This window comes from Cavia porcellus, unplaced genomic scaffold, assembly GCF_034190915.1.
Source record: "Cavia porcellus strain 051 isolate PalLab524CR breed Dunkin Hartley unplaced genomic scaffold, mCavPor4.1 scaffold_3, whole genome shotgun sequence".
In the NCBI taxonomy this organism is placed as follows: Eukaryota; Metazoa; Chordata; class Mammalia; order Rodentia; family Caviidae; genus Cavia; species Cavia porcellus.
The window spans coordinates 17,683,763-17,710,149 of record NW_026947486.1 but is presented as its reverse complement, the minus strand read 5'-3'; the positions used below and the strand labels follow the sequence as shown (position 1 = coordinate 17,710,149).

The 26,387-nt window shown below is 35.7% G+C and overlaps 1 pseudogene; it reads right to left on the bottom strand.

Annotated features, from left to right (window-relative positions):
* Positions 1-26,080, bottom strand: part of LOC100734901 (ataxin-3-like) — a 32,938-nt pseudogene extending 6,858 nt beyond the window's left edge.
* Between the last annotated feature and the right edge of the window lie 307 nt (positions 26,081-26,387).

Below are 26,387 nucleotides of genomic sequence, written 5' to 3'. Positions count from 1 at the left end.
TTTGTAGTATAATTTCAAGTCAGGGATTGTGATGCCTCCTGCTTTGTCTTTCCTGCTTAGAATTGCCTTTGCTATTCTAGGTCTCTTCTGGTTCCAGATGAAATTTAGGAGTGATTTCTCTAGATCGGTAAGGTATGTTGATGGTATTTTTATTGGGATTGCATTGAATCTGTATAACAGTTTTGGGAGAATGGCCATTTTCACAATGTTTGTTCTTCCTATCCATGAGCAAGGCCTTCTTTGTCCTTTATGGTCATTGTTGGTTTAAAGTTCACATTATCTGCAAACAGAATGGCTACTCCTGCATTTTTTTGGATTCCTGCTGCATGAAGTATTGTTTTTCATCCTTTCACTTTCAGTCTGTGAGTATCCTTCTGGGTTAAATGGATTTCCTGTAAACAGCATATGGTTGGATTTTGTTTCTTGATCCATTCTGCTAGTCTGTTTCTTTTGATTGGTGCATTGAGACCATTTACATTAATGGTTATTACTGTTAAATGCTGGTTTATTGTTGACTTGTTATCTCTCTGCTGTTGCATTTTTATCTTTCTGTTCTGTTTAATCATCTGCTTTGCTTAGTGGTTTTTTCCTTTGTGTATCTAAACTGTCTTTCAATATTTTTTGCAGGGTTGGTTTGGTGTTCATGAAGTTCTTCAGCTGTTCTTTGTCATGGAAGTATCATATTTCACCATCAATTTTGAATGATAGTTTTGCAGGATACATCAGTCTAGGTTGGAAATCATTTTGCTTTAGGATCTGAAATACTTCACTCCATGCTCTTCTTGACTTTATTGTTTGTGCTGAGAAGTCTGCTGTGATTCTGATAGGTTTTCCTTTATAAGTGATCTGTCTTTTCTCTCTGACAGCTTTTAATAATCTATTCTTGTGTTGGATTTCTGGGATGGTGATTATTATATGTCTGGGTGTAGTTTTATTTTGGTTATGACTATTTGGAGTTCTATATGCTTCACTGATCCTGATGTCAGTTTCTGATCTCATGCTTGGGAAATTTTCAGCTATTACTTCTCTAAATATCCTCTTGATATCCTTTATGTAGTCTCCTTCTTTTTCATTAATCCCTATCATTCTTATGTTATTCTTCTTTGCATCGTCTTGCAGTTGTTGAATTGTTGTTTCCTGATTCCTTATTATTTTTAAAAGATCTTTCCTTTCCTGTTCACTAGCTACAATCCTGTCTTCAAGGTCTGAAATTCTATCTTCACTTTCATTAAGGTGGTTTTTACAACTTTCAGTGGAGTTTTTTTATTTCCTGTATATCTCTGTGCATCTGCATTATGTATTCTGTTTGTTTCTTATATTGCTCATCTAGGGATTCTATCTTTTTCTTTAGTTCCTCCAATTTTTTATCTGTGTTTTCTTTAGATATATTTAGAATCTCTTTCATTTCTTTTATCATTTCTTCTTTTACCTGGGAGATTATTTCGAGTTTGAATTTCTTTAAAGCTTCCTGGAGTTGCTTGTTAATTTTCAGTAGCTATTGTGTCCGATACATGAGGTGAATGTACACATAATTTCTTATGTATACATTGCTCCTAGGGTTTCTTGAGGTGGGCTGGTGGTTTGAGGTTGTATTTTGGTCTTTCGTTTTGTCATTTTCCTATATTTCTGTGTTTCAAGTGTTATTTGAAAGCTTCCTCAGGGTCTGTTGGAAATCCCCTTCTGTGTTTGCAGCTCCTGAGACTCTGGCACCCCGTTACCCCAAGCCACTGGGCCTGCAGAACCAATGGCCCTCCTCTGCCTGTTCAGAACTCTGCAGTTCCAGATAAGCTGGGCCTCAGGGACACTGTGCCCCCACCTGCCCGTTGGAAGCTCCACAGCTCTCCAAGCTCAGCCGGGATGCGGAGGCGGATGTAGATGCCTCAAACCCACCTCTCCACTTCACTGTACCTGGAAGCCTGGAGGGTCCAGAACAGTCTGGGCTTTGGGCAGAGTGCACTGAGCACTCACCACAGACTGCGGTGTCTCTGGAACCTGCGATCCTCCCCTGCTTGCTGAGATATCCACAGTCCTCCAGACACACAGGGAGGCTGATGCAGGAGCCCCAGATCCGCCCAGCCCCTCCTCTGCACACTGATGGCGAGATGTGGGAGTCAAAAACAGGCTGGGCTCCAGGGATACCATGGGCCTACAACCCTTTGGAAGCTCCACAGTTCTCCAAGTGCAGCCGGGATGGGGAAGCAGATGTAGAGGCCTCAAACCCACTTCTGCACTTCACTGCACCCGGAAGCCTGGAGGGTCCGGAAGAGTCTGGGCTTTGGGCAGAGTGCGTTGAGCACTCACCACAGGCCGTGGTGCCTCTGGAACCTCCGATCCTCCCCTGCTTGCTGAGATATCCACAGTCTTCCAGACACACGTGGAGGCTGATGCAGGCGCCCCAGATCCACCCAGCCCCTCCTCTGCACACCGATGGTGATTTGCAGGAGTCCCAAACAGGCTGGGCTCCGGGGCTCTTTAGTTCTTTATATATTCTAGACATTAATCCTTTGTTTGAGAAGCAGCTGGAAAAGTTTGTTTTCTCTTCACTCTGTTGGAAGTTTCCTTTGTTGTTCAGGTACATTTAAATTTGATCTGATTCCAGTTGATTCTTGATATTATTTGTTGTGCAACCCAAGGTGTGTTCAGAAACCTATTGTGTATATTTATGTCTTCAAAGGTTTACTCATTTTATGTTCTAGCAGATTAAATATTTCTGTTTTAGTATTTAGATCTTTGATTCATTTTTATTTTTCTTGAATTGAGGTAAGAGATGTGGGTCTACAATTAATCTTTGATTTATTAAAATTAATTTTATTAGTACACTTTGATATAGTGATCCTATTTATCATAGGAAATTCATACTTGTACCCAATGTATCTTGATTCTTATATATTCTCATCCCCTCCCTTCTTCTCCACCCCATCTACAAAACCTGCATGTCCAGTTTTTCCTTCTTTTCTTTTTTTGCCCTTTTCCCTTATTTCCCTTCCTCCATCCACTTGCTTGTTCCCTTTCCAATTTGAATATGCTTTTCTTAGTTCACAATATCCATCATTCATTTGATCCTTATTTGCCCTTTGGGTTTCCCACACAAGAAAAGCAATGCTATATTTAAACATATGTGTCCAATTTTATTTCACTTGACATTATGTTCTCAGTGTAGATTCATTTACATAAAATTTCTCTAGAATTTCTTTATGTCTGAGTATTACACCGTAGTATATAAAGACTACATTTTCTTCATCTGTTCATCCTTTGATAGGGAATTATGCTGTTTCCAAGGTTTAGCCATTGAAATTTTCTGCTGTAAACATGAATGTGCATATATTACTGTGCTATGATGCTTTTAACATATTCAGGAAGATACCAAAAATGGGAATAGCTGGGTCAAATGGGAACTCAAGATTTAATTTTTGGAGAACTCTCTAAGGTTATTTCTATATTGGCTGAAACATTGAACAGCCCCAGCAACAGTGGAGAAGTATTCCTTTTCCACCACAGCCTCATCAGAATTTGTTATTGGTTGATTTCTTGATGATAATCATTCATTCCTTCAGGAGCATGAGGGAATCTCAATGTTGTTTTAATTTGCATTTCAAAGTGACCAGTGATGCTGAATGTTCATTTCATATATTTCTTTGATGTTTGTACCTCTTCACCTGAGAAGTATCTATTCGTATTTGATGACCATTTTTGGATTTGATTTTTTTTATTTTGGGGAGTTCTATTTTCTTTTAGTTCTTTGTATATTTCAGATATTACTCTTTTGAGAATGATGATAAAAATTTTTCCTACTCTGTGGGTTGTCTCTTCACTGGTGACATTTGCTGTGCAAAAGTTTTTTACTATGGTGTGAAACTAGTTGATTCTTTATAATATTGCCTCTGCAGTTAGGGTGTTGTTCATGAAGTCTTTGCCTACAACTGTGTCTTTAAGAGCTTTCATTATTCTGTCTTCTAATAGACTAATTGTAAGTAATTTCTGTTTTAATATTTATCTCTTTGATCCATTATGATTTTATTTTAGCACAGGTTGAGAGATATGGTTCTAGTTTTAATCTTTGGCATGTGGAAAGCTAGTTTTCCCAGCACTATTTATTAAAGAGGCATCATTTTTCCAGTGAAGGTGTTTGTCCTTTTGTTCAAAGACAAAGGTAGCTAAGTGGTATCTGATTTAATCTCTTTTCTCAGGTTACTGTAGTTTTCAATGTAAAAGTCTTTTGCTTCCTTCATTAGATTGATTTAAAAATTTTTTATTATAAAGAAATTAAGATATAAAGAGGACATAACAAAGCAGATCAGAACAGAACAATTTAAGCAACACAGTATTTCACCACAAAACAACCCAATATATCAGTAGCTAACATAATGTCTCTTTCCTTGAAATAACTGGGTAAAACCTCATACACAACATTATCAAACATAACAAAATAGTGTAAAACCATTAAAGAGAATGAAAGTGTTACAGGGCATTCAGAACCAAATAACAGAAAATGAAAAATTGTTACTATATTATCTCATTGTCCATAAAAGATTTGTTTATAGTATTACATATAATAAAATCCAATAAGATAACAACATGATAGAGCCAATGGAAAGAGAAGAACCAAGGCAAGGTAAGGCTTCAAAACAAGATGATATTAAATCAGCACTGGCTATTATAACGTCTTGTTTTTTTTCAAAATAGCTGTTCATGCCATCACACATAATAAAATCTAACAACCCGGGATACAGTCATTTCATCTAATGAATGGCAACATTATAAGGCTCCAAAGCAATGTTATGGGGAATCTGATTACCATAAACTCTTTATGTACTCTTACCATTTCTTACACTAGGGAGACTATACAGTATTTATACATTTAAGTTTGATTTATTTCTCTTACGAGTATCGTCTCAAGCTGCGTCCATTTATTTATAAATATCTCAACGTGATCATTTTTTATAGCTGAGTAGTACTCCACTGTTTAAAAATACCACAAATTTTTTTATCCACTCCTCAGTTGATGTACACTTAGGTTATTTCCAATGTCTGGCTATTACAAATTGTGCTGTTATAAACATGCACATATATTACTGTGGTATGATGTTTTCAGTTCTTCTGGGAATATGCCTAGACGCAGAATAGGTGGATCAAATGGTACTTCCAATCCCAGCTTTTTGAAAAATCTCCATACTGACCTCTACAATGGTCACACCAGTCCAACAGTGCAGGAGAGTTCCTTTTTCCCTCATGGCCTCTTTGGCATCTGTTGTTGATAGTTTTCTATATCCTGGCCATTTTTTCTGGAGTGAGGAGGAGTCTCAGTGTGGTTTTAATTTTCATTTCTGTAATGACTAGTGATAACATTTCCTTTTTTTTTTTTTTTTTTTTTTTTTCTTTTATCGGTACCGGGGATCTAACTCACGACTGCCTGCTTGCAAGGCAGGTAAGTGCTTATGCCGCTAAGCTAAATCCCCTAATGACTAGTGATGATGAACATTTTTTCATGTATTTATTTTACATTTGTATTTCTTCATTTGAGAACTGTATTCATCTCAGATGCCCTTTTTTGGATTGAGTCTTTGAATTTCGGGGGTCTGTTTTTTTTTTTTTTAATTCTTTATATGTTTTAGACAAAAGTCCTTTGTCTGAGGGACAGTTCATTAAGATTGTTTCCGAGTTTGTGGGTTTTCTTTTCACTATGCTGGAGATCTCTTTTGAGATGCAGAAACTTTTTAATAAGATATGATCCTAGTTCATTAGATTGACTCTTAAGTACTTTTTTTGCTGTTATTATGAAACATGTTGTTCCCCTAGTTTCTCTATTAGTGAATTGGTTGACTTTAGAGTGTTGACTTTGTATCCTGCTGTTGTGTTGAATTTGGTTAATAATGTAGGAATCTTTTAGTGGAATATTTGGGGTGTTCTATGTAAAGTGTCAGGTCATCTGTAAATAATGATAATTTAACTTCTTCCTTTCCTATCTTTATTCTTTCTATTTCTTTCTCTTGTCTAATTTCTCTGGCTACTGTTTCCAGAATAACAATGAATGGGAGTGTGTCATAGTGGACATCCTTGTCTTGTTCCTGATTTTAGAATGAAAGTTTTTCCTTTTCATCCATTTATATTTTTAGATTTATTTTTATTTATTTTCATTTAGTTCTATTTTTATTTTTGAAATTTATTTATTTATTTATTCGTTCTGGGAATCAAATTCATAACCTTTCACATGCCATGCAGGTGCTCTGCTGCTGAGCTACATCCCCAGCCCACAAATTAGGTTTAGAAAGAACATACATTAACATAATAAAGTTCATACATAATAAACCAACAGTTAGCATTATACTAAGTGGGGAAAACTTTTCTTTCTTTTTTTCATTTTAAAAAGAATAAAACAAAACAATGCAAACCCAAAGAAAGCAGATCAGAGTTAAACAACGCAAATAACACAGGGCTTCAAGACAAGACAGCAGGAAATCGACAGTGGCTACCATAATGTCTCTTATTTTCTTCAAAATAATTGCCCATATCTTCACACACAATAAGTTAATACAGGACAAAATAGTATGAAAACAATTAAAACATAAGAATGAAAGCCTTACAAGTCTTCTAAACCAGCCAATAGGAAAACAATAGTGGTTACCATGATGTGTCTTGTTTTCTTCAAAAGAGCTATCCATAACTTCACACATATTGAAATAAAATAATTGAAAACAGACCAAATCCAAGAATAAAAGCATTATTAGACTTCAAAATAAAATGATAGGAATTCAGCAATGGCTACCATGACGTCTCGTTTTCTTCAATGTAACTGTTCATATTATCATATAAAGGAAAATCCATTCTTGTAACCTCTTTAGGTGAAGTTCTAGCCATATATAAGCCTATACATGTACATCTATTCTTTCTGTGTTATAGGGAAATGCAAAACCAAAGACAACAAAGTATAAAAAAAATTAGAATCAAGAGTCAAACAAATAATTGCAACAAAGAGCCCAATAAATAACAATGTAGGCTTTCAAAACAAGGTAGTAGGAACATTAATTATGTTCCTATTAGTCTTCATCCATTTAGTATTATGTTGGCTGTTGGTTTGTCATAGATGGTTTCCATCAGATTTGTGAAAGTCATTTGATTTAAGTTTTCTATAGATTTTTTAAATCAAGAATGGGTGTTGGTCTTGTCAAATGCTTCTTTGCATTTACAGAGCTGTGCATCTAATGATAATGTGTTTTTTTCTTAGTTCTATTAATGTGACATGATGAATCAATTGATTTGCATATGTTGAAATATTCCTGTATCCCTGGATTGAATCCTACTTGGTCATGTGTATAATCTGCTTGATTATTTGGTGTATTCTATTTGCCTGTATCTTATTGAAAATGGTTACATCCAGGTTGGCTAAGGAGGTTGGCCTCTAGTTTTCCTTTGGTTTTAATCCAGCTCTGGTTTTGGTATCAGCATTTGTCTATTTTATTTAATCTTATTTCTGCTGGATTAGTTGGGAATTCTCCCTTTTCATTTCTAATTGTGTGTATTTGATAAATCATAATCATATTTTTCTTTTTTTGGTAAAATTTGCTAAGTGTTTGTTTATTTTGTTTTATCTTATTTTTATTCTCCGTTTCAATAATTCTTTACATCATTTTCTTATTCTTAATTGCATTAATTTCTTCTCTGACCTTTATAATTTCCTGCCTTATAGTGCTTTAGGTTTATTTTACTCTTCTTCCTTCAGAAAGAAGCAAGGGTAATGCTTGCTTCCAAGAATGAGACTGAGATTTCTGTTTCCATTTCATTTTCATTAATGAGTTTGGGATGTAGTGACATCAGATTTTCTCTGAAGTTCATATAGAATTCTGCAGTGAATCCATCAGTACCTGGGTTTTTTTCTTTGTTGATAGTTTTTAAATCACTTCTCCAATTCCATTGACTTATACTGGATTATTTAGAATTCTTTATGTCTTCTTGATTCACCTTTGGTATTTTACATATGTCTTACTTACTTTCCTCATTTCTGAGACACCATGCCCAAAGTTGAAGGAGGAAAGTTTATTTAGCTTACCTTTTATAGAGTTTTCAGTCCAAAATTGGCTGGATCCAAGACAAGGTGACATAACTGACAGTCATTACAAGGGAGAAACAGTTCATTGTGGGTGGAAGGTAGCAAAGCAAGTAAGGAATGACCACAGCTCCTTCCATCCTTTATATCTTATCCAGGTTACTTAAGGTGGGTAACAGTCATACCCTTAATTCTAGTGCCCATGATCCTAGCATTATATGATGAATTTATCCTAGTGTCACACACTCTAGAGCCAGACATCTCTGAAAAAGATGAGGGGACATGTAAACACAAGCCATAATCATATTTATCTAGGACTCCGCTGCTTTCTTCTGAATTTTGCATTTTATTAGATTACATGTTTTTAAAGTAAGTATTGATGAACTATATTTCTACTGGATTAGTTGGGATTTCTCCTTTTTCATTGTTAATTGTATGGATTTGAGCCTTTCCTTTTTTGATAAAATTTTGTAATCATTTGTCTATTTCATTTAACCCTATTCCTATTCTCTGGATCAGTATTTCTTGACATTGTTTTCTTACTCTCATTTGCATTAATTTCTGTTCTGATCTTTATAATTTCCTGCCTTGCAGTAATTTGGGTTTATCTTACTCTTCTTTCTGGAAACTTGAGGTTGGGCATTAGTTTATTTATTTTACTTCACTCTGTTTTTCTGATGTGAAATCTCACCATTTATAGATTTCCCTCATTGGACTGTCTTCATTTTATTCCATAAACTCCAGTATACTATACTAGCAATATCATTTAGCAGTAGAAACTATCTAATTTCTTGTTTAATGTCATCTTTGATCCATTGGTTGTTCAGAATAGTTTTATTCAATTTCCATTTGTTTACACAGTTGGAGAGTGTACTGTGTGAAGGTGAAAATAATGTGTATCCTTTTGTTGTGGGATGGAATACTGTAAGTATTCCATTTGTTTAAAGGTTTTGTTCTTCTCTGATACTTGTAGAATTTTCCTTTAGCTGATCTGTTTATTTGTGACAGTGGGGTGTTGAGGTCCCCATTACAAATGTAGTAGTACTTATCCGAGTTTTCATATCTGTTAGTGTTTAATATAGTTAGGTGTCCTGGTATTTGTTGAATATATATTTGTGATTGTTATATCTTCCTCTTAGATTGTCCTATTAACATGTATGTAGTGACATTCTTTGTCCCTTCTGATCAGTTTTAGCTTGAAATACATTTTTTCAGAATATAGCATAGCTACCCATACTCTTTAATGGATTCTTGTCACATGGAGTATTACTTTTCCATCCTTTAACACCAAGTCTATGAAATTTTTTGTTAACTGTTTATTCTATTCAGCATATTATTGGATGTTATTTCTTTATCTATTCTACCAATCTATTTCTTTTGGCTGGTTAATTGTGAGTATTTACACTTATGTCAATCACTAATATATATTGAGTTATTATTGTTACCTTATTTACCTGTTTCTGGTTCCCTGTCTTTCCCCCTGTTTAATAGCTTGCTTTGTCTGATGGTTTCATGGAACTGTTGTCATCATTGTCTTTTCCTAGAATATTCTTCAGAATTTTTTTTTGGTCTTTTTCCTTTTTATCGGTACTGGGGATCGAACTCACGACTGCCTGCTTGCAAAGCAGGTGCTTATGCCGCTGAGCTAAACTTCCAGCCCCTCAGAATTTTTTTTTTTTGAGTGCTGGTTTTGTGGTCATACATTTTTCAGGTGTTCTTTTTAATGGTAGTATTTTACTTCTCCATCATTTTTGTTTTGTTTTGTTTTGTTTTGCTTCTTTGAAAAGACAGAGTCTTGATATGAGGTTCAGGCTGGCTTCAAGCACACTTTGTAGCCCAGGCTGGCCTCAAAATTGCAACAGTCCTCTTGCCCCAGCCCTTTGAGGGCTGGATTACAGGTGTGCACCACCACACCTGACACTGTCAGTACTGAAGACAATTATGCAGGGTACACCAATAGAGGTTGGAGATTGTTTTCTTTTAGGGCTTGAAATACTTTAAGCTCTCCTTTACTTAAAGGTCTGTATTGAGAAGTCTGCTATGATTCTGATGGGTTTTCCTTTATAGGTGGTTTGTTTCTTTTGTCTAACAGCTTTTCATAGTTTATTGTTGTGTTGAATTTCTAGAATCTTAAACATTATATGCCTTGGTGTATTTTTTTGATTCATGGCTAATTGCCATTCTATATGCCTCATTTATTTCGCAAATTATTTTTCTATGCTTGGAAAGTTTTGCACTGAACAGTTTTTTTTTTATGTGCTTTGTGCTATCTTCTAATTTTTTTCATGGTCTCCAGGGAATCTTATATAATTCTTCTTTGTATCATTCAGAAGCTGTTGGATGGATTTTTCATGGCCCATTACAGTTTCAAATAAGTCATTCATTTGATGATCATTAACTGATAAAATATCTTCTAGATCTAGTATCGTATGTTCACATTGGTTGATTCTGCTGCAACAAATTTCAGTAGAATTTTTAAATTCCTGGATATCTGTTTGAATGTTATATGGGAATCATTTTTTTTTCCTGTGTTGTGCATTCATAGTTTCTATCACTTTCTTAAATGCCTCTAGTTTTTTCCTGTGTATTTCCTCTAGATTCACTAACCATGTTCTTCCTTATGGTCAAAATTTCTTCTGTTATATGTAAAATTATTTCTAAACTTTTTCTAAACACTCATTCATCTGCTTTGCTACTTCCACTGCTACAATTTCAGAAACTTTAGTTGGTGACTTTTGATTTCTTCAATCTAAATGATCCCTAGATATGTCCCTTGGGTGAGCTGGATGTCTGGTATTTCATTGGGCTTCCATGGGTTTTCAAATTTTTCTATTTTTAAAATTTGTTTTCTACTGTGATGCCTGTAAGTTATTTATGGTAGGCGACTTTAGTAATAGATACTTTAATAATAGTATCTGTAGGCCAAATGTTTGGCATGTGAATAGCCAGTTTCCCCAGTACAATTTGTTAAAGTTATTTTTTACCTCCATTGAAAGTATTTGGACCCTCTGTCAAAGATAATGTAATATTGTGTACTGGAAATTGTTTCTGCATCCTTTATTCTCTTTCTTTGATCCACAAGTCTTTTTTCTAATACCATGCTGTTTTTATCACTGTAGTTTTGAAGTATAACTTGCAGTCCTGGATTATGATGACTTTTCATTGCCCTCGTTGCCTAGAATTGTTTTTACTATTCTAGGTCTCTTTTGGTTCCATATGAATTTTAAAATTTATTTCTCTAGTTCTTTGAGGAATGCTATTGTTATTTTGATTGAATTGCACTAAATCCCTGTAATAGTATTGGAAATATGGCTATTTTGAGTATATTGTTTCTGCATAACCAGGAACAAGGGGTATCTTTTCATTTTCTGATATCCTCTTTGGTCTCCATTTTCAGAGTAGTATAATTTTCATTTCAGATGTCTTTCACTTTCTTGGTTAGGTTAGTTGCTTCTAATTTATAATTTTACTTACTTTATTTTTAAAGATATATTAGTGTCTATTAATGTTGCAAGCTATTGGGTTTTAATATGGTATTTTCATATATGTATGAAACATATTTTTATCATATTTACCCCACCTGTTCCTCTCTCTTATACTTCCTCCCCAATCCTTTTGTTTAACAATAGTCTTCCTTTTATCTTCATGCTATCTTTTAGTTTTAATTCCACATATTAACGGAAACACTTGTTTTTCTGAATTTTGCTTACTTTACTTAACATGGTGATATTTTCCTGCAAATGACATGAATCCATCCTTTACAACTGAATAATACTCCACTGTAGTATAATACTCCACGTACCACATTGTCTTTATCCACTCATCTGCTGATAGATACCTAGTATGTTCTATATCTTGGTTATTGGAATTGTACCATAATAAATACCTGCATGCAGGTATGCCTGTAGTATGCTGACTTCTTGAGAATAGCTACCATCAAGAATAAAAAATGGTGGAAACGTAAGGAAAAAGGAACTCTCCTATACTTCTGATGAGAATGTACTAACAGCCACTATGGAAATGAGTATGTAGTTTTCTCAAAAAACTGGAATTAGAACTACCCTCTGCTCCAACTATACCATTTGTTGGTATACTCAATGGTAAGGCTAATTCTTAAGTATTTCATTTTTCTTGATACTGTTGTGAAAGGTGTTATTTGTCTAATTTTTTTCTTTTATTGAGTTTGTTATTGGTGTACAGGAATACTATTATTTTTGTGTGTTGACTTTGTACCTTGCTATGCTAGAGAATTTGGTTATTAATTCTAGGAGTCTTTTAGTGGAGTTTTTGGTGTCTTATATGTAGAAGATAACCTCACCTACAAATAATGATTTAGTTTCTTCCTTTCCTGTCCATATCATTTTAAATTACATTTTCTTATCTAATTGGACTGGCTAATATTTCAAGATCTATATTGAAGAGGAATGAGTGATAATATTTTTCATTCTTCTATTGCTCTTGATTTTAGAGTGAAATCTTTTAGGGCACCAACTTCTAGTTCCAGAAGACTTGTGAAGGCTTGGAGTGGTCAGTGGGGACTTGGGTGGACCCAGGACTTTTGTGGAGGGCCAGATAGAAAGTCTTGCAGCCCAATGAGGGTACAGCAGAATGGGTGCTGAATGGAAACTCAAGCATCCTTTGACACCTGCCCAGTACCAGCACAGCATGCCAGGAGGTAACTCTGGAGGATGTGGAACCAGCTCAAAACACCAGGTGATGCAGGGAGACTCCCATGGCTTAGAAGAGATTGTGCATATTGGTGGAAACTCAAGCCAACTTGAGGCACCAGGTTGAGATTCAGGAATGCCTGGAACCAGTGCTGAGTGCCAGATAAAGACTCTAGTGGGTGTAGGGTTGACCTGACACATTAGGCAGAGAATTAGGTGGTTCTGGGTCACCCAGTGAAGATCCAAATGCAGGTTGCAAAATAGAGACTTACACAGGGAAGGCACAGGGCGTCATGTGAAGACTTGTACAGATCTGTGATATCCAGTACAGATCCACTTTGTCCAGTACATTGCTGGACACCAAATGGGAGAGTCTGATGCATCAAGAGAGGGTATGGGACAATGAGTACTGAGTGACTCCCAACAATTGCAAGGTGCCAGGAACAAACGCAAGCAGGTCATGTATCAGTTCTGGGTACCAGAATGAGACCCTTACAGGCAAGAGAACAACTTGAGGCACTAGGCAATGACTTGAGCAGGCCCAGGGCATTTAGTGGTGTGTGTGTGTGTGTGTGTGTGTGTGTGTGCGCGCTCAGGACAGCCAGGTACTTAAGTCTGGTGTCAAATAGTAACTTAGGCAAGCAAAAACATATAGGCAGACTCAGGGGTCACCCTTCATTTATTTATTCTCTGGCTCCCTGGAGTTGGGCAGGTAGACAAGGAGCTTCTCTTGCCACTGATAAGTGCTAACAAGAATGCTGCATGGATGTAGCTTTCTTGGTGTTTGCAGAATAGGTGATGAGTTAAAAGGGCCCATGTACCCAGAATCTATCTTAGGAAGTTAGTCTCTGTAGTGGTCCTTGGTTCTATACAGCTATTTGGGAAGTGCCAACGATGGCTGCTCCTGGGATGAGAAAAAGTAAGTGCCACATAAACTGGCCCAGGAGGGACTGCTTTCCTACTTTTAAACTACTATTTAGTGTTTGGTTTGATCTACATATATCTTCTTTCAAATAGACTTTCCGTATCAGGCTCTAAGTCCTTTCCCTGCTTCCAATTACCTGATTTTTTTTAGTTAACCTTTCCTGAGTATATCTCTGTTGTGATGCTTCTTCTAGTCAACCATGTTGGATCCTCTCCACTTCTCTTACATGTTTCAATTCATTTTTCTTTTTCTATTTCCCACTCCCTTGAACTAGGAAAACAAATACTATACTGCTTACAGGCAGTTTCAAGGCTTATAGAAATAGTTCTTAAAAGAACTGTTCTTTTAGATGCCAAAATGAGATTTTACTAAGTAGCATAACAAACACTCTATCCCAATCTATTCAATTGTAAGTTCAGGTAAGGAAAACTGCAATCCTAGACAAGTTTAATGTTGTGTACCTTTCTGTTCTACAATCCTTCTTCAGCTAAGAGAGTTATGTAATTTTGAGGTGTTCTCTGGTATGTATCATTTGAATAACACCTGTAATCTCTATTGAGTTGCTTTATTTTTTTTTACACTGTAATCTCTTCTCAAAACAAATACCACCATTTAAATGTGTAAGTGCATTTCAATCGGCTTGCCAGGTCCATTCTGATCTCCTTACTCTTTAAATATTTTGATATACTTTGTCTTTGTCTGTTCAGGCTTCTATGATAACTTACCATACACTAAGCGAGTTATAGACAAATGTATTTCTCACAGTTGTACAGTCTGGAAGTCTGTTATTAAGGTACCAGTATGGTCAGTTTCTGGTGAAAGCTTTCTTTTGGCTTACAAACTTCTGTGTTTCAGATGAGTGACCTATCAGAATATATTTATACAATAGAAGGATCTAGCTCACTGGGGTTCCCAGTGTGAGGGGCTGTAATGATATATTCACCTTCCAAAGACTCCATCTCTTAATACTATTACATTGGGAGATAGAATTTCAACATATGAATTTGGAGGCAGAACACAAAGATTTCGACTATAGAATATATTTAAGTGCTCTAAACACATATTTAACTTGAGGAGAGAGAAATTAGTACTGGACAGAAGAGGCATGGAGGTGAAGAGTAGAGTGGATGGCACAGCATCTGCTCCTTGTTTTATTTTGAACTATCTTTCCCCATTCACCTCCAGATTCATGTTCTTTTTTTTTTTTTATTTAAGAGGAAAAAGAGAAAAACACAAAACAAACCAAAGCGGTGTAAGGGTACACGTAATACAGAACTACAAAAAAACAAAACAAAACAAAAAAACAAAACAAACAAACAAAAAAAACATAACAGTAAGAAATCACCTGTTAGTATATTACATATTATCATCTTGAAAATAGTTCCTCAAATCACAGTATCAAAGAATACAAGGTGGACATTCAAACAGGTAGACTGCAAACAGCTGTGTTCAATGGTCCAAAAACATTGATACAGTCAGCTATTTAACACCCCTAAACACACTTGCTGTTATATCCGTTAGAGCTCTTTTTCTTTTTTTTTTTCCCTCTCTTTTTTACAACAAAATTCACGCACTTTGGATTTCATTACTCCTTAGTGCTTATTACTTTTTTTGGGGGGCGGGGAAGAATACAGTCAAATATGGCAAAACAAAGCTGTCAGTCAATACCAAGGATAGACATAGCACATGATGTAGAACAGAGTACAAGTTTATCAACAATGGTTATCAATGTTGTCCCTTGTTTCCTTAAAAAGAATTGTCTATCTCATTAGATATTATAAAGTTGGACAAAACAGTAGAGAACAAGACCAATAAAACTTAGGCATTGTAAACATTACAGGACTTCCAAAGAAGACAATAGTCAAACCAGAATGGGTATCTTAGTGAATCTTATTGTCTTCAAAGTAGTTGCCTATGTGTTCAAACTTGATACTACCATATAGAATGGAACAGAGTCTAATCAGTCAAAACAAGATCGTGGGAGTACTACAGGACTTCAAAACAAGTCAACAGGAAATCAGAAAGAGTTACTATTTATATATCCTAATTTTTTGAATTTTTTCTTTAATTAAGACAAACAGTGTTCTACCATTTCTACTTTACTCTGTTCTTCAGAAGATTGACATCTGTGGGGTCCAACAACATACTTCCTATTTTTAGTTTTGAATTGGATTTAGTGAATAGGAGGCAATAGCAGGAAACCAGACGGTGGACAATGTGAATCCAAGGAGTGTTCTGTGGTGTGGATGTGGCTTGAATGTACGCACCCCTCCAGCGTTCAGTCATTGAAATTTAATCCCTACTGTGATGAATTCAGAGATTGGTGATTAAATCCCAACAAGTTGCTTAGAAGTGGGGACTAAAGAAGAGGTTAAGACTAAAAAAGATCATCAGTTACCTAGTTCAAATGCCATTTGTTTCCTGATGAAACTCTTACTGATACCGGTACTTTGACCCAGAATTGAGCAATACATTGGCAAACTGTTTTTAATAGATTGAGTACAATTCAGGGAAAAATCACAATTTTCCTAAGAACCAGGTTAAAAAATTCCCCATTATTTGGTATATGAACAACATCATAAAAATGTAGACCATCTTTGTTTTGTTTATTGTACAGGCTTTGATTAATAGTAACGATCACTTGCCCACTATGTTCTCTCTTGCCCGGATGGTCCACACTTATTGTAGTGGATTGACAACTGATGGTCAGTTTGTACCACTGAGCTGAATTGAATCAGCATAGTGTTGGGTGTGGAAGGCCAACCTGAGAATTGTTGCCAACAGCATAAAAAAGAGAACAGGGGAGGGAAAGGTGGCACTGCTGAATCTCCTGGAGAAGTGCACCATGCTGGTTTTCCTGATATAAACTCAGCTGTTCTCATCATTGGAGGAGCTGAGTACTTTGTTGTAGCTGACAATGACTGTAGTTCACTTTGGGGAGCTTTGATTCTTACTTTGAATGTCACTTTCTGGTTCCAGGATAGGTCCCTCAGACTGCTAGCATAGATCATTCATCCCGCTTGCACAGAACTTCTGGCTTTCACCACTGACCATTGGGCCTTCCCAGTGCAGTTCCTTGATGCAGACTTCCATGAGACATCATCATGGGCTCTAGGCCTCCAGTTGGAATCGTGGAAGACACTGCTGTGGGATCCAGGCCCTCAGTTGAATTATTTGAGTCTCTAGCATGTGGACAGATTTCCTGCACTCTTTTATATTTGACTCTTTGAGTGAAAATTATAAAATAATCCTACAAATTATGTGTTCTGTATTATATCTTTTCCCTTGTAAATGTGGACTAAATCACTTATGCTGTAGACTGTACTTATAATACTGCTTTTCCTTGGTTCAAACATCAGAACATGTTTCTTCTCCTACTTTTAAAAAACTTTGCTATCATTAAAACAATAACAATTAATTGAGTGCTTACTGTATTACGGACACTCTTCTTAAGAAACTATATATATTCATTCATTTGTTTTTTATTTAAGAGAAAAAAGACACACAAAAGAAATCCAGAAAGCAAAACAAAGAAACAAAACAAATTTATTTCTTTTTCTTTTTTCCTTCCTTCTTTTCTCCTTTTCCCTACCCCAGTTACTTTTCCACTTTGAGTAGTTTGTTACCCTTACACAATATTCATTGTAGTTTTTAAATTTTATGTGCTGTCTCAGTTTCTTTTTTTCTTTTCTTTTTGTCTTTTTCATTTTTTTAGTTGTACTGGGGATCGAACTCACGACTGCCTGCTTGCAAGGCAGGCGCTTATGCCGCTGAGCTAAATCCCCAGCCCCTGCTGTCTCAGTTTCTTACACTGGGGCACAATATAATATTTACACATCTGAGTTTGATTTATTTCACTTATGAGTATGGTCTCAAGTCTTGCCCATTTACCTACAAAAGCATCAATGCAATCTTTCTTTATAGCTCAGGAGTACCGCATTGTATAAAAATACCACATCATTTTTATTCATTCCTCATTGTTTTTTTCCAAGATTTGGCTATTACAAATTGTGCTGCTATAAACACAGGTGCTCATATATCACTGTGATATGGTGTTTTCAATTCTTCTGGCAAAGCGCCCAGAAGCAGAATAGTTGAATCAAATGGCACCTCTAATCTCAGCTTTTTGAGGAACCTCCATACTGATTTCCACAGTGGTTGCACCAGTCTACACTCTCACCAGCAGTGAACAAGAGCTCCTTTATCCCCACAGTCCCTCCAGCATTTGTTATTGGTTGATTTTTTGGCCTCAGGCATGCTTTCTTGAGTGAGATGGAATCTCAGCATTGTTTTAATTTGCATTTCTCTAATGAACAATAATGTCAAACATTTTTTTTCATATATTTATTTTCCAACTGTATGTCTTTATCTGAGAAGTGTGTGTTCATCTCCAATACCCATTTTTGGATTGATCTTTGAATTGTGGGGACCTGATTTTTAAAAATTCTTTATACGTTCCATATAGAAGTCCCTTGTGTGAGGGCTAGTTAGCTAAGATTGTTTTCCCAATTTGTGGGATTTCCTTTTACTCTGGAGATTCCTTTTGACACGCTAAAACTTTTCAATAAGACAAGATGTCAGGTGTTGATTCTGGAAAATATTTTCCATGCAGGTTGATTTTCGTTCATGAACTCTCTGCTTACTGCTATGTCTTCAAGAATTCTATCTACTTTGTCTTTCAGAAGATTTAGTGTTTCTGTTTTACTATTCAGATCTTTGATCCATTTAGACTTTAGTTTAGTGAATGGTGAGAGGCATGGGTCTAGTTTTAGTTTTCAGCATATGAAGAGCCAATTTTTCCAGTGCCACTTATTGCAGAGACTCTCTTTCTTCCAGTCAATATCTTTGTTCCTTTATCAAAGATAAGGTGGCTGAGTGTACTGTAGTTGTGGCTGTATCTCCTAATATATACCATTGATTTTTTTTATTTAAAGAAGAGAAAAGTCAGAAAAGAAAAACAAAAAACAAAAGGCATAAACAGCAACAGCAAACTCAAAACAGTAACAATACAAGTTTCAAATCAGAATGGAAGAAATTTAACAGTGGTTGTTATAGTGAATATTGTTCTTTTTTTTTAAAGATAGAAAAGAAAATTAAAGAAAATAGAAAAACAGAAAAGAAGGGTAGAACAATACAGAATTCAAAAAAATTATCATCATAAAATCGCTAGTTGATACATTGTCATCTCAAAATATAGTTTCCAAAGTCACAAAATCAGAACATAAATAGTGGCTAGACCCTCAAACACTGACAGTGAAAATACTATTCAATGTTACAACAGAAACTCAGAAATATGGTTATCTGTGTTACAAACTATACATACCATTATACTCTTTAGAGCACTTTCCTTCCCTTTCACTTTCACAATATCTGTTGTACTATTTGGATCCCATTATTCTGTCAGTTTTTATTATTTTTTACACTAGAGAGACAATGTGATATTTACTCATGTGAGTCTTTTTTATTTAACTAATGAGAATATTTTCAAGTTGCCTCCATTTACCTGTAAAGGCCTCAAGATCATTCTTTTTATAGGTGAGTACTATTCCATTGTATAAAAGTATCACTTTTTTTCCAGTTCACTCTGCAGTTGATGGGCATTTTGGTTGTTTCCAAGATTTAGCTATCACAAATTGTACTGATATGAACATGAGTGCACATACATCTCTATGACATGACATTTTCAACCTTTCTGGGATTTTCCTAGGAGGGGGAATAGCTGCATTGAATGAAACTTCCAATCCTAGTGTTTTGAGGAATCTTCATACTGATTTCCACAGAGCATGAACCAGTGTTCAGTCCCACAAACAGTGGAGAAGTGTTCCTTTTCCCCCATAACCTCACCAACATTTGTTATCAATTGTTTTATTGATGGTAGCCATTCTTTCCGAGGTGAGATGAAATCTCAGAGTTGTTTTAATTTGTATTTTTTCAATGACCGGTGATGGTGAACATTCTTCATGTATTTATTTTCCATTTCTATAATTAATCTGAGATCTGTGTGTTCATCTCAGATGCCCACTTTTGGAGAGGGTCTTTGAATTTGGGGGCTTGATGTTTTTCAGTTTTTTGTATGTTTTGGATATAAGTCATTTGTCTGAGGGATTGTTGGCTAAAATTTTTTCCCATTCTTTTTTTTATTGTCTTTTTTGTTTTTTATAGGTACCTGGAATCAAACTCACGACTGCCTGCTTGCAAAGCAGGCACTTATGCCGCTGAGCTAAATCCCCAGCTCCAATTCTTTCCCATTCTGTGAGTTAACTTTTCACTTTGTTGGTGATTTATTTTGAAGTGCAAAAACTTTTTAGTAATATGAGATCCCAGTTGTTGATTCTTTGAAGTATTTCCTGTGTGGCTTGCATTTTGTTCAGGAATTCTTTCTCTCTCCCCCTATGTCTCCAAGGTTTTTACCTACTTTGTCTTCCAGTAGATTTAGTGTTTTTCTTTTAATATTTAGAACCTTGATCCATTTTGACTGTAGCTTAGTGTATGGTGATAGGCATTGATCTATTTTTAGTCTTTGGCATGTGGAAAGCCAATTTTTCTAACACCGTTTATTAAAGAGGCTACCTTTTTTTCCAGTATATGTTTAACCCCCTTGTCAAATATAAGGTGGCAGAGTGTCTTTGTAGTTGTGTTTGCATTTTCTAATCTGTTGTATTGATCATCCTATTTCTTTGCCAGTACCATGCTGATTTTATTACCTTGGTTTTGTAGTATAGTTTCAAGTCAGGAATTGACTTGTCTCCTGTCTTGCCTTTGTTGCCAAAAATCACCTTTGATGTTCTAGGTTTCTTCTGTTTCCAGATGAAGTTTTGGAATATTTTTCTAGGTCTATAAGGTATATTAGTGGTATTTTGATTGAGGTTGCACTGAATCTGTATAACAGTTTTGGGAGTATGGCCATTTTCACAATGTTGGTTCTTCCTAAGCAAGAGCAAGGAATAGCCTTCCATTTTCTAATATCCTCTTCAATCTTTCTTTTAGAGTAGTATAATTTTCAGCATATAAGTCTTTTAGATTCTTGGTTAGGTTGATTCCTAATTATCTGATTTTTTAGATGCTATTGTGGAAGGTGATTTTCCATGATTTCTCTCTCAGTGAGTTTTTATTTGTGTACAGGACTGGTATTGATTTTTGAGTGTTAGCTTTGTATCCAGCTACACTGCTCAATTTGTTTATTACCTCTAGTAGTCTTTTAAAGGAGTTTTATGAGTCTTCTATGTAGGGTGTCATGTCATCTGCAATAATGATAATTTAACTTCCTCTTTTCCAATTTTTCCTTTTATTTCTTCCTCTTGTCTGATTTCTCTGGCTAATATTTCTAGAACTATATTCAGTAGGAGTGGTGATAGTGGATATCCTTGTCTTATTTCTGATTTTATTTTTATTTTTATATTTTTTATTTAAAGGAAAAAAACAGTATAAGGGTACAAGTAACACAGAATTTAAAAAAACGGTAAGAAATCACTAGGTAATAGATTACATATTGTCATTTTAGAAATAGTTGTTCAAGTTACAGGATTAAAGCATACAAAGTGGACATTCAAACAGTGAGACTGCAAACAGTTGTGTTCAATGATCCAACAAAAACTTAGTAATATGGTCATCTATCTTAACACACCTAAACACACTTTCAGTTGTATCCTTTAGAGCACTTTTTCCCTCTCTTTTTTACAACAAAATTTACACATTTTGGGTTTTATTACTCCCATAGTTCTTATTACTTTTTTTGGAAGAGAATATAACCAAATATGACAAAACAAAGCAGTCAGTCAAAACAAAGAATAGACATAGCACATGATGTAAAAACAGAATACAAGGTTATCAACAATGGTTACCATAATGCCTCGTTCTTCCTTAAAAAGAATTGCCTATATCATTAGGTATAATAAAATTGAACAAAGCATTACAGAACAAGACCAATAAAACCCAAACACTGGAAACATTACAGAACTTTAAAAGAAGATAATAATCGAATCAGAATGGGCATTGTAGTGGATCTTATTGCCTTCAAAGTAGTTGCCTATACCTTCAAACTTGATACTGTTAAACAGAACGGAACAGAGTAAAATCAGTCAAAACAAGATAGTGGGAGTAATACAAGGCTTCAAATCAAGTTAATACGAAATCAAAAAAGTTACTATAATGTATCCTGCTAATTTTTTTTATTTTTTTTCCTTAATTAAAAAATATAAATAAATAAATATTTTTTTTTATGAATAAGGGGGAGATTGAGATAAAAGAGGACATAACAACATAGCAATACAGGTCAAAGGATGACAATTCCAGCAACCTTAGTGCTTCACCACAAGATAACGCGACTTAACAGTAGTTACATAGTGTTTCTTTCCTTGAAATATTTGAATGTAACTTCATATACTATAGCATCAAACATATCAAGACAGTGTGAAACCATTCAAGAGGATGAAAGTATTACAGGGTACTTAGAACCAGCTAACAGAAAATGAACAATGATTTCTACATTATCTCTTTGCCTATAAAATTTTTTGTTTATACTATCACATACAATAAAATCCAGTAAGATACAACGTGATAAAATCAATGGAGACAGAAGAACAACAGTTTGGTGGGACTTCAAAACAAGATGATATTAAATCAGCACTAGCTATTATGATGTCTTGTTTTCTTCAAAATAGCTGTTCATATCATCATAGGCAATAATATCAAACATCCCAGAATAAAGCCATTCCAATTTGTTTCTGATTTTAGAATGAAGGCTTTCAGTTTTTGTCCATTTAGTATAATGTTGGCTGTTGGATTGCTATAAATGGCCTTTATGAGATTGAGGTACATATCATCTATTCTGAGTTTCTGTAGGGCTTTTATCATGAGCAAGTGTTGGAATTTATCAAAAGCATTTTCTGTGTCTATTGAGATGATCATGTGATTTTTGTTTTTGGCTCTTTTGATGTGGTGCATTACATTTATTGATTTGTGTATGTTGAATCATTCCTGCATTCCTTGAATAAATTCCACTTGGTTATGGTGTATAATTTTCTTGATGTTTTTCTGCATTGTATTTACCAATATTTTATTGGGAATCCTTGCATCAATATTCATTAATGAGATTGGTCTATACTTCTCTTTTTTTTTATTTGGGTCTTTCTCTGGTTTTGGTATCAGGGTAATACTTGCCTCCAAGAATGATTTATGGAGGACCGCTTTTCTTTTAATCTCATTGAAGAGTTTAAGGATTGTTGGCATTAAATTTTGTTTAAATTTCTTACAGAATCCAGCCGTGAATCCATCAGGACCTAGACTTTTCTTTGTTGGTAAGATTTTTATCGTGTTTTTGATCTCAGTAGCTGATATTGGGTTATTCAAAGTTTATATGTTTGTAGAAATCTGTGCATTTCCTCTGTGTTTTCTGCCCTATATAAGTAGAGATTTTCAAAGTAGGTTTTTGTAATATTTTGAATTTCCATGGAATCTGTAGTAATTTCCCTCTTTTCAGTCCTTATTACATGGATTTGAGTTTTTTCTTTCTTTTTCTTGATAAAATTGTATAGAGGCTTATTAATTGTGTTTATCCTCTCGAAAGACAAGCTCTTTCATTCATTAATTCTTTATTGTGTCTTTGGTTTCAATTGCATTAATTTCTGCTCTAATCTTTACAATTTCCTCTCTTCTATGAGCTTTAGGTTTGACTTGTTCTTCCTTTGTAGGAGCTTAAGATGTAGCATTAGGTTTTTTATTTGTGCTCATTCTGTTTTCTTGATACGACTATTTATTGCTGTATATTTTCCTCTTAAGACTGCTTTCATTGCATCCCATATGTTGTTTTGGCATTTTCGTTGAATTGTAGGCATTGCTTTATTTGTTCTTTAATTTTATCTGTAGCCCATTGATTATTCAGAAGGTTTTTATTTAACTTTCATGCATTTATGAAGGTTTTGCATGTTTTTTGCTGTTGATTTCCAATTTTAGTGCACTATGATCAGATATTATGCATGGAATAATTTCACTCACTTTGCATTTACTTAAGAATGTTTTATGAATTAAATATGATCTATTTTGGAGAATGTCACATGTGCAGCTGAGAAGAATGTATATTCTGATATGATTGAGTGTAACGCTGTAAACATCCACTAAGTCCATTTGTTCACAGGTGTGATTTAGTTCTATTATTTCTTTGCTGACATTTTGCCTAGTTGCTCTCTTTGTGACAGTGGGGTGTTAAGGTCTCTTATTACAATTGTGTTCTTTTGTGCTTGATTTTTCATGTCATTAGGGTTTGTCTTATATAGTTTAGTGCTCCTGTACTTAGTGCATATATATTTATAATTGTTAGTTCTTCCTCTTCTAGTTTTCCACTTACAAGTATGTAGTGGCCTTCTTTATCTCTTTTAATCATTTTAGGTTGGAAGTTCACATTGTCTGAAAATAGAACAGTTACCCCTGCTTTTTTCTGGATTCCTGTTGCATGGAATACTGTTTTCCATCCTTTGACTTTTAGTCTATGAGTTTCTTTTTGAGTCAGATATGTTTCTTGTATACAGCATAATGTGGGGTCCTATTTATTGATCCATCTTGTCAACCTGTTTCTTTTGACAGGTGAATTGAGCCCATTTTAAATTTATGGATATCACTGATATGTACTGGTTTGACTTTGCCAAATTATGTTCCTTTTTTGGTTTCCTGCTTTCCTCCCTTGTTTAATTTCTCATCCCATCTGGTGGTTTCTCTCTGTTGTTGTTTTGGAGATTGTGGTCAATTTTATCTTTTTCTAGTATGTCTTTCAATACCCTTTCTAGGATTGGTTTAGTAGATATGAATTTCTTCAATTTTTTTGTCATGGAGGTATCTTGTTTCTCCATTCAACTTGAAATACAGCTTTTCTGGGTACATCAGGCTTGGTTGTAAGCTGTTTTATTTTAGAGCTTCAAATACTTTACTCCAAGCTCGCCTTAACCTGAAGGTTTGTGCTGAGAAGTCTGCCATGATTCTAAGTCTGCCATGATTCTAAGAGGCTTTCCTTGATAGGTGAGTTGGGTCTTTTCTCTAATAGCTTTTAGTATTCTGTTTTTGTGCTGTATGTCTGGGATCTTAATTATTATATGTCTGGGTGTAGATTTATGCTGGTTATGACTGTTTGGCATTCTATGTGCCTCACTTATTTGTATGTCAGATTTTTTCCTCATGTTTTGGAAATTTTCTGTTATTGCTTCTGTGAACAGCTTAGTTATGTCCTTTGTGATGTCTCCTGCATCCTCACTGATTCCTATTATTACATTGTTTCTCTTGGTGTCATATTGAAGCTGCTGGATTGTCATACCATGCTGCTTTGTTGTTTTTAAAAGTTCTATCATTTCATGGTTGCTATCTGTAATCCTGTCCTCAAAGTCTGAAATTCTATTCTCAGATTTGTTTAATGAGTTTTTACAGCTTTCAATAGAATTTTTTTTCTTTCTTGGATGTCTCTTTGAATTTGTTTCATGGATTCTGCTTGTTTTCTACATTGTTCATTCAGTTTCAGTCAATTTCCTATGTTCCTGTGTTTTTAAAATCTATTTCTTACCTAGCTATGTTCAGCAAGTCCTTTACTAAGGTTGCTATTTCTGTCTTTATATAAGGCATTGCTTCTAATTTGATTTCCTCTATATCCCCATGGATTTGTTTCTTTACTTCATTTGCTATCTTTTCAGAGATTTCTGGTATATGACTTTTAAAGCTCTCTATTTTGCTGTCACCTGTTTTGGCACCTGATGGACTAGATGTTTGAGATTGCATTTTGGTCTTTTGTTTTGTGATTTTCACTCTCTGGGCCAATATCTGGTTATTTAATCCCAATAGTCACAACTGTCGGCAGTGTATGTCCCAGGGTCCCACTGTCTGTTTGATGTCTGCCCAATTGTTGGGCACACAGTGACTGGAACCTGCCAGGATTCTCTGTCTTGGCGAGAGGCCACCAAGTCTCCCATCAAATCAGCACTGTCATTCCACTGCAGTTCAAGGTTCTGGGAGGGAGAGTGGGAGCCAAACTGTCACAGCAGTGCTTCGTCTAAGAGATGTGGAGGGTAGCTGAGGGCAGTAGGTCAAGCCAGTTTGGGTGCAGCATTCCTCTGGGTCAGCACATTGGAGGAGCATGCTGGATGCAAGGCACAACTCAGCTGCCTGAGCAGGGAAGGAGACCAGGAGTCCTATTCTGTGCATTGGCAGTGGGAGGACACTGATGCTGGCAGGCCTGGCTCAGCCTCCTGAGCTGGGACAGAGCTTTGTGGTCTTCCTCTTCAGGACAGTGGTAGGGAGGCACTGAAGTGAGCAAGCACGCCTAGCGGCCCAAGCCGGGGTGGAGCTCGGGGGCTTCCTCTGTGCAGTGGCTTCTTCTACACTGTGGCAGCAGAGGGGAGGCGGGGAGCGCACCACATGTGAAGGCACATCCAGCAGCCCGAGCAGAGGCAGACCTTGATGTTCTTCCTCCATACTGCAGTGGACAGGGGCAGCTTGGAGCAGCCAGGAGCACTGAGGAATTGAGGCACTCAGGCATGCCCAGTGTCATGAGCTGGGGCAGAGCTCAGCGTCTTTCTCCCTGCCCATGCAGTGCCTTCCTCTGTGTGGCGCCTTGCTCTGTACGGTGGCCTATTCCGTTGATCTTTATATCTGTTTTTATTTCAGTACCATGCTGATTTTATCACAGTAGCTTTGCAGTATAAGTTCAATTGGGGAATCGTTATGCCTCTTGCCTTGCCTTTGTTGTCCAGAATTGCCTTTGGTATTCTAAGTCTCTTTT